Raw genomic sequence first — 14,414 nt, 5'->3', positions numbered from 1 at the left:
TGAGATCAAGTTGTCGATTTTTGGTGTGTTGCTCGGCACTAAAGGAAGGGGGCATCAGTATCAAGGACCAAGGCCGGGTCCTAAATTTGGATTGTTTGAGGAAATAGAGCCTGCTAGGGATGAGGCGTCTGTTGAAAGTGAAGAAGAGATGAGCCAGAGGTCGGGACATACCAAGATTCTAGTGACGAGCCGGCTGAGGACCGCACAAAAGCCAAACAGATCTAAAGCGGAAGAAGGCTGAAAAGAGCAAAGTTATAGAACTTGAGGAGGAAGAAGAAGACCAGCCGCCCCTGAAGCGCTTGAGGAAAATTGGGGACTCCCAGAAGTCAACCAAGTTTCTTGTCAAGATTCCCTCTCAAGACAAACCCTCTGACCAACCCAAAATCACCAAAGATGCCCTAGCCCAAGCCCTCAAAGCTTTAGACGTAACAAAAATCCAAATTCCTACCTACAAGAAGCCTAAGACTAGGAAGAAAACCAAAGCCAAGAAAACCAAAACCCTACTCCATGACTCACCAGAATCCTCACCCGAACCTTCACCAACAGACCAACCCATATCAACATTCCTACCACAAATACCATCCTCACCTCCCTCACCACCACAAAAACCAACCCAGACTAAACCAGAACCTTCCCAAGTCACAACACCACCCACATAACCAATCACCGAACCCACAATTTCCTCGATATTCACATCATCTTTCTTTAGTTCACCTATCTAAACAACCAGCCTATGGAGCAAAACAGTCATAACTTCTCCAACCCAATCCACAACACCACCCACCACTACAACTTCACCAATCCTTGCCCAATCTGTTACCCTACCTCTGCAAACGACCCAACCACCCACAATGTCTATCACACCACCATCCACAATCATCTCACGCAAACCCATCGCCCGAGGGAAGTCTTCGACACCTCCGGTATTCACCGATTCTATCCTCGATAGGATTGTCGCTCTGGAGGAGTCCAACGCTAAAAGGGCTGAGAGAGAAATTGTGCTCCTCAAATTCATCAAAGACATGAAACAGAAGGCACTTGAGGATGAAAAAGAGAAGGCAGATTTAAGGGAAAGGATAATGGTGCTGGAAGAACAGAAGGCAGCAAGCGACGCACTTGCTGAAAATCAAAAATTACTAATCAACACATTCCACACCCGAATCCAGAATCTTCAGGTACTGATGAACCAAGAAGCCTCTGAAAACGCTAATTTGAGAGCAGATCATTCAAGGCTCGGAGATAGATTGGCTACATTTAAAAGAGACCTACCCAGTGCAAGTGCCCTCAGAACAAGTGTAAATAAGAAGATTGAGGATGCCACTAGAAAATGGGATGTTGAACATGAGGCCACAAACTCCAGAGTTACAACCTTAGAGAATCAGCTCGCTTCAACTGATTCCCTTGATACACTCAGAGCCGAAATGGAGGATGCTCAAGAACAACTAAAGAAACAAGATCGTCTAAATGAGCTTCAAGTCAAGACGAATGAAGAAATGGTGGGTAAATACCAAGCGGCCTCAGACCTAATGGGAATTCATGAAGATGATATTCATGGTCTGGAGGATAGGCTTGATGTAGTTTTCGGAAGTTGGAGAAGGTCTGGTGTGACTTCTCAAGTTGGTGGTTCACGGCCTGCCGCAGGTCTATCTGTGGCCTTGCGAGGAGTTCAGGCCGAGGCTTCTGAAGGTGAGGCGACTGTTGGTCGGATAGTAAAACAGGGCGGCCAATCTAGTGGTATTGGTGGTGGAAATGAAGGTGGAATAGAAGGTGAGAAGGAGGATGATAATGATGAAGGTGATGATAGTGATGATGATGGTGAAGATTATGATGATGACAACGTGCATGATAGCTTTGATGACGATAATGATGATGAAGGTGGAGACGGAGGGGCTGGGGCAGCAGGATGTGGAGGTGGAGATAACACTCAATCACCTCCACCAGCTCAACATGACGTTCAAGACCCTGCTGCTCATGACTTGGCTGGCAAAGTCAGGGAGCACGACACTCAGATTACTGACATGTATAAAGATTTATTTTCTGATGACTTTGCAGGTGCTATGGATGACTTTATCGAAGCGTGAAAGAACTTGGAGCAACTTATTGAACAGAATACAGAAAAGGGGGTTGAAGATGACTACATCAATTACTCACCTAATCCAGACACTCCTCCTGCTCAAGTTCAGACTACAAAGACTCCTGCTACTGATCCAGTCTCCAATCCAACTGACGACTTGACACAGGAACCACCAAAAAGAAAATAAAGACACACATTGTGTCAAGTCGTGCGTGTGCCCCTGTGCTCAACTATCCTTATCATTACGATTCACTCATTGTCTACGCGAAGTATGATAAGCGAAACAACTGTTGGGCCATCAGGAGATACAGTGGAGATCTGATCTATCTCAACCACCATGAACTGAAATTGCTACCAGAGCTCGACATTAATTATCTCCGACAAGCTTTAGGCCATGGTGCAGTTGGGAGTACGTTAGAGAGCTGGGTCCCAGACTATCTCCATCGTCAATCAAGGGTAGACTACAAAGATTTCGAACCAAACAAGGGTCGAAAATACAAGAACCTAAAGGAGATAGATCCAGCTACCATAGAGCCTCGCACCATGTGGCGATAGAGGGCACCGAAAGACTGTCACGAGATTTATCACGGCGAGCCTTATCTTCCCAAAACTCTTCGAGATTTCATTGACTGGGAATTTGATAATAAAACCGGTGAGGCCGTCATTCACTGCCATGATATGCACGAGATTAGAGTGTTTGACGAGCATGAGCTTATGGGTCTACACATTGAAGATGCGAGAAAGCTCTACAACAAGCCACTGGGGACCGTCGAGGACTTGGGACGTCAAAACACCGAACTGATAGTTGAAGCCTTCAACAAGTTCGTGCACAAACTTGTTGAACTTCCACTATCAGATGAAGAACTTCTCGTCTATGACACCGACGGGTTCCAATACTAAAGACTAGAGGGAGATTGTTAGGTCCCGTTTTTTATGTTTTAGTCTTTTGTATTGGTTCGATTATATATTTGGGGCCGATTGGTCATTTTGTATGTATTGGGCCACGGTCCATTGTAAAGAAGCCCATTGGGCCTTAGTGAAGATAAATCATGCTTCTCATGCATGCCTCCCTATAAATATGGAGCATGCCATGAGAGAAATAACATATTTTGCCAAAAACTCATTACACACTCTTCCTTCTCTCGGCTCTCTTTTTCTCTCTTTCTACTCTCACTCGAAAATAATATCTTAAGATCCGAGACCGCTTAGGTGGCTTAGTGTGATTTCCGCTAGCACTAAGCTCAGTTGATCCAAGAATATTGTTAGATCCACCCACATCGGGACCTACAGTTCGTAGATCAGGAGCGCATGACACTTTCAATTTCAAAACCCTAGCCCTAAGTCAAAAACAAAATTGACCAATTTTCCACGCGTTACAAAACGAATCTGTTGGTACATGATGTCAGTAGTTCAGTGTCTAGTGTCTGTAATCGAGTTAGTAATGTTTTGTATTTGTATTAAGCGAAGTTAGCCAACAAGTTCGCTGATATGGGCGAACTTGTTAGATAAGCGAAGTTAGGGACAACTTCGCCTGAACATGCTAGGCGAAGTTGTCGCCTATATAATCAGCTAGGTTACGGCAGTTTTAAGTTGATCAGTTAATCAGTTAATCGAGTTGTAACGAGTCAGAAAGTTTGTGTAATCAGTGGTGATTGATATCACGTGTTTCCAGTTGCAATACAACGTGTCTTTGTTTATTGTAACGTGTGTTTAATCGTGTTAACGTATATCGTCTTCTACGCTCGTAACGTCTTACGTAGGGATTCCGCACCTACGTAGAACGAGATATTCCGTGTAGATCCGGCTGGGAACCTACAATTGGTATCAGAGCTTTTGCTCGTGATTGTGTGGTTCGGGATTATCACGCGGGTGTATAAATCGTTCCGTTCGACTATTCGCGGGACGAGTTTACCGAGTTTTTGTGTCCTACTCACCTCCCACCATCATAAACAACCCATTACACCTTCACATACCTCGTAAAATCCAGAAATCAAACCTGCAAATCCATCGTGTTCATCAGGCGAAGTTGCCGCTACTGTTCGTAGGGTTTCGGCGAAGATATAAGGTTAAGCGAAGTTATCCACAACTTCCCCTACCTCACAAATTCTCTTATCTCAAGCGAAGTTACCCACAACTTCGCCTACCTCACAAGTTCGCTTAACTTATGCGAAGTTATTCTCAACTTCGCCAAATCAGGCGAATTTAAAAAAAGGGAGCGAAGTTCAGAATCAGCGAAGTTCAGACTCAAGCGAAGTTATCCACAACTTCGCCTACAGTACTGTTAAGAATAAATTATTTTATTTTTCGGGTTTCTTTGTGTTTCGTGAAAGATGTCTTCAATAAACATTACGGAACTGGTAAAGATGGAAGTGGAAGCGGGTTCAGCTACTAAGGCACCGAAGATGCTTAAGGGAACCGATTTTGTGGCGTGGAAAGATCGGTTTGAGCAATATGTCAAGTACCAAGATGCTAAAATGTGGGTGTGCATTCAAGATGGATACGTTCCACCAACTGCTGAGTATGAGGGTCGTGATCAGATTAAGAAATACAACAAGATGGAAGAAGAAGAAAAGAAAATGTATGAGGCTGAAAGCAAAGCTCATGCAGCGATAACAATGGCTCTTCCACAAGAGATTCTTCACACCTTCAGGAAGTATAAAACTGCCAGAGAGCTTTGGGAAGCGCTTGAAAACCGATTTGAGGGTAATGTGGGGATTCGTGCATCAAAGATTAAACTACTTAAAACCCAATTCTCGGTGTTCAAGTACTTGAAGAATGAATCACTTGATGATATCATTACTAGATATTATCATCTGATGACAGAACTAAGAAATTATTCCATTGCTTACAAAGAAGATGAGATCGTGGAAAAGCTTCTTGATGCTCTCCTACCGAAATGGGAGATGTACACTGTCTTGATGAGAGAAGACAAAGAGTTTGCCGACTATGACTTGGAAACAGCAGTCAACAAACTAAGAACTTTTGAACTTAACATGGTTCGAAAAGAGACACCAACTGATCAGGTTCAGGATCCAGGAATGTATGGTGCAAAAGTTAACTCAAGTTCAAGTTCGAAGTCTGAATCATCTGCTTACTACTCAAAGGGAGACTCGGGCGCTAACTCAACACATGAAGGTCATGTATCTCTCAACATGAATGGTGATGTGTGTTTTGTAGCTGGTGGATCAAACGCTTCTAAACCTCAAACAACCAAGAGTAGTTTTTCCTCAAGTGTTCCTAACAACAACTACTCTAAGATGCCCATGAGTGTTAAATCTGCTGAACAACAGTTTGCTCTCTATGCATCTTTCATTGCTTCGTATGAAAATTACATTCAAGGCAAGATTGTTGATCCTGCAACGTTAGACAAAGACTATGATCAGATCGACGCTGATGATCTGGAAGAGATGGATCTGCAGTGGCAGATGGCGATGATTGTGAGAAAGGTTAAACGGTTTATGAAGAAGACTGGTAGGAAGTTTGTGGGTGAAAGACCAGGGTTTGATAAGTCGAAGGTTAGGTGTTACAACTGTCAACAGAATGGCCACTTTGCGAAGGAGTGCACAAATGAACGTGTAGAACGCAGTCAGACCAGGTCTACACAACAGAGTGGTGGAAGTAATGAGAATAGAGCCATGATATCCAGACAAGACGGGGAGTACAACTGGAATCTGCATGTTGAGGAAGTGTTCGAACAGGCCAATTTAGCGAACATCGAAACTGCAGGAAGTGAGAAAGTAACTGGAGAAAATGAAGCCTACATGGCAGAAGTGACAGACCAGCTCACCGAGGTAAGTACCAAACTCCCTTGTACTAAATGTGAAAATCTGTCTGAACAATTGACAACTATAACTGATCAGTTTGTTAGTTTGGATGCTCAATTTAAAACATTAAAAGAAGATCATCATTTCACTAAAGCTAGAGAAAACAGTTATAAGGTAAAAATAAAAGCTAGTGAGAAAGATATTAGAAGTCTTAAAGCCAGTCTAGCTGAGAAAATACAAGTAATTGATCTTAGCTATGAAGTGTTAGAAGAGAAAACCAAACTAATAGCTGAAAGGGATAAACAGATAGCTGATCACCAGGTGAAAGTGGTGGAACTTAACAGAAAACTTGAGCAATTCAGAAATTCCTCTACTATACTTGATCACCTCGTTAGTGATCAAGGTTCCCCGGTTAAAAGGGGAGGAATTGGATATCATGAAGTTCCACCACCTTACAATCATAATTATACTTATGATCCTAGTAATCAGAAATCTGTTGATGTTGATTTTGGTCAGACAGTTCCGGTTAAGGTTACTATTAAAGAACCAGAAGTTTGTAAAGGCGAAACAAGTAAGCCTGTTTCGAGTGTTAAGATTTCTGCTCCTAGTCATGTCTCATCAAATTCGGACAAGACATCCGAGTCGAGTGAGACAAAAGAAAAGGCAGTGTTACCAAAAAGTGGAGAGAAACATAAAACACCTGAAAAGAAATCTCCACTAAACCCGTATGTCCCACCATATGTGAGACAAGCGGGCAGTAATGCAGCCTCAACATCTAAAACAACTATTGAAAAGAAAGTTGAACACAGGAGTTGTTTCAGATGTAATCAATTAGGACACCTAATTGCTGATTGCCCTCTGAAGCAGAGATTCAGAGGTATGAGGCCTTCAAAAACTGAGAACAGAACTAATAGTAAGTACAATAATGGTAAAAATGAAAACTCATCAAAGTTCAGAAATTGGACTAATCCAGGTTTTCAAAGAAATCGATCTCAGTTTTTCACTGCTAACAACCAAACCATAAGTAATAATTCATTTAATTCACGAAGGTTTGGATGGCCTCATAGTCAATCTACAAGAAGGTATCCTTTTAGGACTTACAGAAATTATTCTGATACTAACTTTGGACAGCCAAGGTACGGGATGTATCGACCCAAGACCAATAGGTCTTGGGTCCCCAGATTTTAATCCTCTGCTTTAATCGTGCAGGAACAGTTGAACAGGGCTGCAAACAATCTATGGGTTGTGGATAGCGGCTGTTCCAGGCACATGACGGGTAACAAGAATTTGTTACACGAATGGAAACCTGTTCAGGGAGGAAGAGTGAGTTTTGCTGGAGAGAGCGGTGGAAGGATTACAGGAATTGGGACGGTGACTAATGGAAAAATGACTTTAGAGAAAGTGAATTTCGTTGAAGAACTAAAGCATAATCTTCTGAGTGTATCGCAGATCTGTGACAAAGATTACACCGTGCACTTTACCAAGAATGAAACGATCGTACTGTATCCTGGTTTCAAAATACCAGAGGATTGGATTGTAATGAAGGCTCCAAGAGAAAAGAATACGTATATTATGGACATGAGGTCGACTGAGATGGCCACAGAAGAATCGTGTCTTCTGTCAAAAGCAATCAGAATCGGAAGTCAACAACAGGTGGATGTCAGTTTCTTGGAGGCAGATTAGTGTCATGGCAATGCAAGAAGCAGACCTCAGTCGCCATTTCAACCTGTGAAGCAGAATACATGGCAGCATCGAGCTGCTGCTCCCAGGTTCTTTGGATTCAACAGCAATTGCGCGATTATGGTCTGAATTTCACTCATACTCCTATTTGCATTGACAACACTGCTGCTATCTCAGTAACTAACAATCCCGTAAAGCATAGCAAAACTAAACATATTGACATCCGTCATCATTTTATACGGGATTGTGCTGAGAAGAAATTGATTGTGCTCGAAAAGGTTGATACGTTAGATAATTTCCCTGACTTGTTTACTAAAGCGTTTGACAAAAATCGTTTTCAAAACCTTGTTGAGCTAAATGGGATGATCAATCCCGAGAAACTGTGTTTTTGTTTAAAAAAAAAACATCACTATCGCTTAGAATTATGTCGGTTGCCTCAGTTTGAATGACATATCTTCGGATATGTTTGGTCCTCATTTCTACGTGTAGACTATGAGGATAGCCATTAACCAGATGACTGAAAGTGACCGGGGCGGTTTATGATGTGTTTTTATTCTTTCGCTGAAAATTAGTCGATCATACTTAGTTAGAAAGACACATACTTGTATGTGGTCGGTCCAGCTGATCCATTGGATCTTCTGGATAGCCGTTTACCTGAAAACTTCAATTTGATCGGGGCGATAGAACTTAAAATTTTTTTGAGGGAGATGAAATTATTTTTCAAGCCTACTACTTCGTAAGAAGTTCCTTTACTATGTTTAACAGAAAATTGATCCAACCTTGGAAAGTGATAGATATACTGATTCTGTGTGCTTAACTAGTGAAGTTATTAGGCCTAAAAGACGTTAGAACAGTCATTGTATGTCATGGTAGTTTTCTTATGGTGCGTAAAAGTAGAAGTGATACTAACTAAATCTACTCGATTTTACGTGGAAACTCCTTAAGAGTTGTGTATGTCTCCATATATATCTTTCCGAATGATAGGCAGAAAATCGATTACCCAGTCATACACGAGCCCGTGAGTGTTCTGATTCCCGTGAAGATAGCGTGTCAAGAAACTGCAGTGATCCAGATTCGGAACTTGCAGTTGCTTACTACTCTGAAGTTGTGTAAATACTTAAAAAAAAATGTGTTATTGAGACATTCTAGAGTCATAATGTTAATACTTCTCAATCAAGATGTAAGAAAGATAACGGGAAGAAGAGTCTGAAGATCGAAGAGTAATTACTATGTCATCAGACACTACGGGTCGAGGTCAACTCGGGGTGACTTGGGAAAGCCAAATACGCTTTGAGAATAGATAGGAGGCATCACAATCTCTGAGTTGTTGCCCACTTAAGTTTTGAGCTTAATTGAACCTAACCCGTATCACATAAACGATGAAAACCATTTTAAGTTATTTACCTGCTTACAACCTGTTTCTTTATGTCATAATACAGCTGAACACGGATCTGTGTGACAGTCACTTAATTAGTATGATTCCTGTTCGGATCTTTTCTAAAACATAGTGGTCCCTGTTGAGACTAAAATTTGATCCCGTATACTTTATTGTTAAAATTCTTTTTTACTTATGTAGTTGTATGAGTTTATACCTGGTTACTTGGTCTTGATCGTATCATTTAACTCTTTAAAGGATGTTTTCAAACTTAATTGCAAATTGTTCAAATTATAGGGGTTTGTTTTGTAAAGTTTAATATATCGGCGAACTTATCCTTAACTTCGCCTGCAATAGGCGAAGTTGTATAACTTTGTCCCCATATATAAGGATTTTAATGGTCAAACTGTTCATTATTTCAAAACTAGCGAACTTATCTTCTGAAACCCTAAGCGAACTTATATCTCGACTATTGCAGTCGTCCCTGCTGATAGAACATGGCAAAATCGTTGATGCTTTGAAGGAGTTCTTGGCATCTCAGGGGGAGACGAGCTGTAAAGGCGATGAGCTGAGGACTAAGAAGCGAAATGATAGAGACGATGATCCCAATGCATCGAAAGGTGCAAGTGGAGAGTTGCCAAGAACTGAACAAGCTCTTGGGACTTTCACATCTCAGGGGGAGTCAACAAGTGCAGCGGGCGGTACAGGTGATGAGGTGGTGGTCGTGGATGTTGAGGAGATGGATGATGAGTTTGTAGGTGATGATGATGATTACCGATTGAAGAGATAGAGAAGATTGGTGAAGAGATTGTTATTGATAATGAGATAGAAGAGGGAGAGATAGTAGAGGAGAATGTGGAGCATGCGATTCCGGATGTTGATAAGGCAGATATGAGTAAAGATATGGGAAATGATGAGACGGAATGGGAAGAGCAGCCTAGATGGAAAGAAGGCTACGCTCAGTGGTTCGTAAAAACGAAGAAACCGGCGGTCCCTACTATGTTTAAGAAGAGTTACAACATTAGAGGTTGTGCTGAATGAGAAGAAGATATTTTATATTCCTGCTTGGAAAGACGAAGCGAGGAAATATCAAAGAGTTGTTTCCGTTTGTGTATGTGAAGGAGTTCATGCTTAAAGATGAAGATACAAGATTGTTCAAGATTACTAGACACGTGTTTGAAGATAAAGATATGAAGCTACTGCCAAGGGGGAGTCTGTTGGTACATGATGTCAGTAGTTCAGTGTCTAGTGTCTGTAATCGAGTTGGTAATGTTTTGTATTTGTATTAAGCGAAGTTAGCCAACAAGTTCGCTGATACGGGCGAACTTGTTAGATAAGCGAAGTTAGGGACAACTTCGCCTGAACATGCTAGGCGAAGTTGTCGCCTATATAATCAGCTAGGTTACGGCAGTTTTAAGTTGATCAGTTAATCAGTTAATCGAGTTGTAACGAGTCAGAGAGTTTGTGTAATCAGTGGTGATTGATATCACGTGTTTCCAGTTGCAATACAACGTGTCTTTGTTTATTGTAACGTGTGTTTAATCGTGTTAACGTATATTGTCTTCTACGCTCGTAACGTCTTACGTAGGGATTCTGCACCTACGTAGAACGAGATATTCCGTGTAGATCCGGCTGGGAACCTACAGAATCAACCGTTCATATCGTAGATCCAGACATCATACAATGTATCCAACGACCTCGACTGTTCCACATCCTCGTTTCACATCCACGCAAATTCAAATCTCAACCGGAATTGGATCCATAATCGAGCTTCTAGAAGCTACCGACATCCACCTCCATGACGACCATGGTCCGCTAGCTCCACCATGACCTGTATGAAGTCATTGGAAGCACCTTCGATACTATCCAATTTTTTGTATTTGTGTTACTGGCGGTTGTTACTAGCAGCTAATAATGGTGGTGATGGGTTAGGGTAAATTGTGAAAGAAGAAGAGGGGTTTTTAATGAAGATGAAGACCGCCGTTTGAGTGGTGTAAGCGATAGTTGCAGGTTGTGTCAATGGTGGTGCCGGTGGATTAGGGATCAAGATGGCTTGATGAAGATGAATCTTTGATAAAGATATGAGAGAAGATCTGAGCCACAAGTCCACACCTCCTAAAATATATTATTCTTTTTATTATAATACAGATTGAAAATTACGTTTTTACCCTCACATGTTTGGCACATGCCAACACTTAACTGGGTTTTTGGATGGTCGTTAGTTCAAAGGACAAAAACAAAGCGAAATATGCAAATAAGGATAAAGAGTGAAACTATTTTAAAAAAGGACTCAATTCATAATTTTGTATGTTCAAAAGAACAAAAATTGTAATTTTCTCTTAAAACTATATATGTGTCTGTGTATGTGAGAGAGGGGACCGTCACTTAATTGATCCATTTGTAGTTTGCAAATCTAGACTTGAAGCCCACATCAATGGGGTTTGTGATCGATCCATTCATCTGTCCCTTGTCACATAGAGCCGGACTTAGAAATTTGAAGCATGTTGTAGGTGCTTTTATATGATTAATAATAATAATAATAATAATATGTGTCTGTTTTAAAGTTTTTATATTTTCAAATATGAACGATACATACGGGCTTAAATTATTTGACCCAAACCCGTTCTTAAGAAATGTTCCTCATCCAAGTTTATACTTTTGCATCTCTTCTAATATAACATACATAATACTTATACAACATTACACGAATAAACTCCTAACTCATAAAAAAGTGTATTTTGAGAGTTTTGTGTCCTTATCAAGTTATCATCATTTTTTAGTATATGAATATAATTTAAATTGGATTAAAATAATGATTATGTGTTGTCAAAGTGGTTGGCTGAAAGTGTGAACTAGGGTTTGCAATTTTGATTCCTATATATGTAAATGAATTTATAGTTTTCTTTGATATATTAATTTCTCTCTAATTCACTAAAAAAAAACATAACTCTTATTCAAATTTTTCTCAAGTTAGCTAAGGTGGTTAGGAGGTTTTCCACTAGATGATTTTCTTTTTGGGAGGTTACGGTTCAATCTTACACCAAATTCTGTAAATACGGATGAGCACCACTAGAAATGATCGATTCGAACTTAGGGTAACAAGAGATTTGTAAGTGTTATGATCTTTTGAAAGAGACACCGCTACCAGTACTTACCTAACACCGCTAAAAAAATAATTGAGAACACAAATAAAAATCTATTATCCATTGTTTTCTTCACTCTTGTTGGATCCCTCTTTTTTCTATTATGAGAAAATATTAAATTAATTGAGAAAAAAAAAAACATATTTAATTTAGAAAAAAAGGTCCTCTAGAGAAAAAAATCAACAACACAATAAAATAAACTATTGCTCAAACCCTACACATATATATATAGACACTACACACGGAATTAATAGCATCTTCACCACCCATTTTCTCTCACTCTGTGTAGTGTTTCTCTCTCTAAAGGTCAAGGTGGATCACCGGAGACATGGAAAGAGGGCCTTTCCGGCCGATGAATCGGAGGACAACCCACACGAATACCAACAAGATTATGAAGAAGAAGAACACCAAATGTTCCCAGCTTACTCCCCTAGATCTCAACAAGACATGTCCGCCATCGTCTCTGCTCTTTCTCAAGTCATCGGAACCACCACCGCCACCACGGGTGGCGGTGGTAGCAGCGACATGTCTTACTCCACTTCTACTACATCAAACCAACCTCCACAAAGTCAAGAGCTTGGTAAAACTTTCTAAATTAGTTCATTATATAATATATAGTTGTGTATATAATAATTGTATAGAAACCCTAATTGGTCTTAATTTTGTATGTACAATCTTAACATTATGTCACCCTTTTTGATGTTAATGTAGCTAGCCACATTATTTCACTTTAGCTAGCTAGGGTTGGTTTTGAGTTTAAGGGATGGACCAAATGAATTAGGGTTTTGTCTAATTACAATAACTTTAATGTTGGTTAAGCTCCACATTTAATGCACAAGTGTTGATTAATACTTTCCATTTATTATAAGTATGAAAAGTTAATTATCATCCAACACTTGCAAACTTCTAATTTTGGCAAACTAAAAATATGACCGAGTTGTTATTTTTACAAGTTTGCTTAATTAGTTAGTCTTTGAAGATTTAAATTACATATAGTTGTTGTAGTGGTGATCTTAAAGTCATTGGCCAAGCAGGATGAAGTATTTATGTCTTAAAGTGGTGATTTATGTGTTATAATTGCTTCAAAACCTAATAATTTGATTGTGTGATAATTAAGTGAACCCAAGAAGGAGACACTATAGAGGAGTGAGGCAAAGACCATGGGGAAAATGGGCTGCAGAAATCCGTGATCCTCAAAAGGCGGCAAGGGTGTGGCTTGGGACATTCGAGACAGCCGAAGCGGCCGCACTTGCATATGATGAAGCGGCCCTTCGGTTTAAAGGAACCAAAGCAAAGCTCAATTTCCCTGAAAGAGTTCAGGGAAGGCCAGAATTAAGTCACTTCATGACTCGCCCCCAATTACAAATGCCACATCGTTCAGTACAAAATTCTCAAACGCCTCATCTTCGACCTCCATATCAAAGCGCGTACCCTAACATTCAAGATTACACACAGTTTTTTTATGGTGCTAACGAGCATGGGATGTCTACATCGGATACAAATGTTACGAATTATAGTACTTCATCTTCCACGGATATGGGTAGTTCATCAAGTGTTGACCCTTCACAATATTGGCAAGATTTTGATCCAACAAATCAATCATGAGATCCATAGTTCAATGTGATCATATTGAGATATATTCAATGATGGTGGAGGATATGATTAGATTTTGATAAGATGAGAATTGTGCAAGTGTTCCTTTATATTGGTGTTTTTTTTTTCTATTTCAAGTGAGCTTAATTATGTATGGAACTTTTATCACTACCTTTTTGTTAATTTGTATGATTCCTTTTTCATTTGAAGAAGATGCATATAGCCCATGTCGCAATATGATTGTAAATGCTTATATTTCGTGGGGCATGTCTATTTTATAACCAATAATATATTAAGAACTTACGATAACTAATATAATATAATTGTATATAGTGCATGAAAGACGATCAAAGTGAGTGGCCAGGGGGATCCTATAGCAATTATGTAACTGTCTTATATATCACATAAAAGCTCCATATAAAATTGCATTTTACGGTATTCACACTTAAGAGATTCTTAAGCATTTGTGTATAATGAATATACCTACAATGCTTATGACAACAAGTCAACATGTAGCAACAAACATTTGATTTGGTGTTTGAAAGAAGTTTTGTTTATATATTGGCACACCTACTAGCTACTACTAAAAACTTGTAAAGTTAAAAAATGTCATCAATCTATTTAATTATTTATCCTATTTTTATCTTAACCAAGTCATGATTATGTTTCAACATCCCTTTAACATGAAGTACAAATGCAAACTGATCACATTTTCTGGACAATCATCGAAATATTAAGCATGCAAATCCGTAACTTGGGCATTAGGAACAACGTTTTCATGAGAA

At 39.8% G+C, this 14,414-nt stretch overlaps 1 pseudogene; it reads left to right on the top strand.

Annotated features, from left to right (window-relative positions):
- The first annotated feature begins 10,576 nt into the window (after positions 1-10,576).
- LOC143531168 (ethylene-responsive transcription factor ERF114 pseudogene) lies at positions 10,577-13,820 on the top strand (annotated as a pseudogene).
- The last annotated feature ends 594 nt before the right edge of the window (positions 13,821-14,414 follow it).

This window comes from Bidens hawaiensis, unplaced genomic scaffold, assembly GCF_021521415.1.
Source record: "Bidens hawaiensis isolate Kalapana, Puna unplaced genomic scaffold, B.hawaiensis_p1.1 tig00009086_1, whole genome shotgun sequence".
Classification (NCBI taxonomy): domain Eukaryota; kingdom Viridiplantae; phylum Streptophyta; class Magnoliopsida; order Asterales; family Asteraceae; genus Bidens; species Bidens hawaiensis.
This window is presented reverse-complemented; position numbering and strand designations above follow the sequence as displayed.